Source organism: Pinus tabuliformis, chromosome 6 (assembly GCF_031772625.1).
Source record: "Pinus tabuliformis cultivar Carrire ecotype Pingquan chromosome 6, CPIR1, whole genome shotgun sequence".
NCBI classification, from domain to species: domain Eukaryota; kingdom Viridiplantae; phylum Streptophyta; class Pinopsida; order Pinales; family Pinaceae; genus Pinus; species Pinus tabuliformis.
This window is the reverse complement of record NC_142292.1, coordinates 1,028,455,165-1,028,456,853: the sequence shown is the minus strand read 5'-3', so window position 1 is coordinate 1,028,456,853 and position 1,689 is coordinate 1,028,455,165. Positions and strand designations below refer to the sequence as shown.

The 1,689-nt window shown below is 42.9% G+C and overlaps 1 pseudogene; it reads right to left on the bottom strand.

Moving 5' to 3' along the window:
* Nucleotides 1–301: 301 nt before the first annotated feature.
* On the bottom strand, nt 302–850 carry LOC149262507 (polypyrimidine tract-binding protein homolog 2 pseudogene; annotated as a pseudogene).
* Between the last annotated feature and the right edge of the window lie 839 nt (nt 851–1,689).

The following is a 1,689-nucleotide window of genomic DNA, read 5'->3' as shown; positions in this document are numbered from 1 at the left end:
ATGCTGTTCTGAAGCTATATCCAAAAGCATCCTCCGGGAGACTCTCCTCGCTCTCGAACGGAGTGAACAGCGTTTGATCTGTTCTTCCAAATTCCTTTTCATACCCATTAGTTGTCCATGTCTGGAACGGAGTGGCCCAGAAACACTAACACCGCGTTTCAGCTCTTTCAAGCTACGCTTCACCATAATTTCATTCCTAGATCCTCCACCAAGCCTAACAATATTGTTTTCTACAGCATAAATCGATTCCAGGAACTGATCCAGTGCATGATTTGTATAACAGAAAGAAGACCGACTGTATCTAAATCACTAAACTGCACCAGTGCCTGAAAACCAACACTTTTTTCAAAGTGGCAATTTTATGTACAAAACCAAATGCTGAGAATACCAAATGCAGAACATCTATGCTGACATCACCAGCTTCTATACCCTCAATTGTCACCAGCAATACATTGCTTGCTTCATCCCCGGAATTCTTGCTGTTGACGATTTCATGCCTATTGGAGTATTGTAGGTACACAGTTTTGCCGCGTACCTGAGCCTGTTCTGGCGATGAAGCATAATATGAAACCATTGCAATAGCTTGATTCAAATCCGCAAATTCCACAAATGCCTGGTTGCGATTCGATCCAACATTGACCTTGGTGTTGACAATTTTCCCGAACGGCTTCCCCAGTTCAATAAGCTCTTCCTTTGTGCACTCCCACGGCAATTTTCTAAGGTGCAGAACCTTCGATGGTGGTTGAGTGTATCGGAACTGCGGCTGGCCAGCTATGGAACCCATTCCACCCAAGTTTCAAACTCGGAGCTTTCAGCAACGGAAATTATCGAGACCTGAAATGTTCAAACCCTGAAAGCTCAAAAGGGACTGCATACTCATTATACAGCTGTGTAATACTTTTTAGCTCTAGAGATATCTCTGTAGCCTTTTCCTTTGCATTTTGTGCAAGAGCATCTTTAGCTACAACGTTCCTTGCAAGAAATAGGTCATTTGAAGGTGAGGTGTCACCTAGTCCCGCAACCCTTAATGATATTCGCTCTAATTCTTCCTTAATTTTCATCTGGGAATCGGAGTACAACAAGTTTTCCTTCCAATAGCTCCAGCAATCCATTGTCACAATGGTCAACCATAGAGTTCACTGTGGCATGGGTACTGCACGCATTCTTTGCTTGCAATACAACATTACTGAGATACTGATATCTTTGCTCTAGTGTTAACATTTCACCTCCTTTCTGATAGCCTTAAGAGTACATGTGCTGCAAGCACATGTTGCCTTTTGTATACATAGTAACGAGCAAGAAATTCCAGGTATTTGGCTTGCTCAAGATTCAAAGCTTGTCGTGTATGAGTAATGGATGAAGGAGCGGAAGGCATTGTTGATTTGATTGTTAAATTGCCAGACTTTGATCGCTCCCGACTTGCACTCTGCAAGAAAGGTACCAGATCTGGTCCCACAAACTCCAGCAGTTCATTCTTAAGCCCAAGTTCAATCACTGTTCGATACCAATATTCATGAAAAGCTTGATCGGGCCATCGAACACTATAATGCTCTTGAGATGCTTGGTCAAGCAAAGGCCGGCTTGCAGTATGTCGGATAGGAGATCCAAACTCTCTATGAAGTCTTTTCTGACCAGGTTCACCTTTTAATGATCGAAGAGCATTCATCACAACCTCATAACACTGTTCTG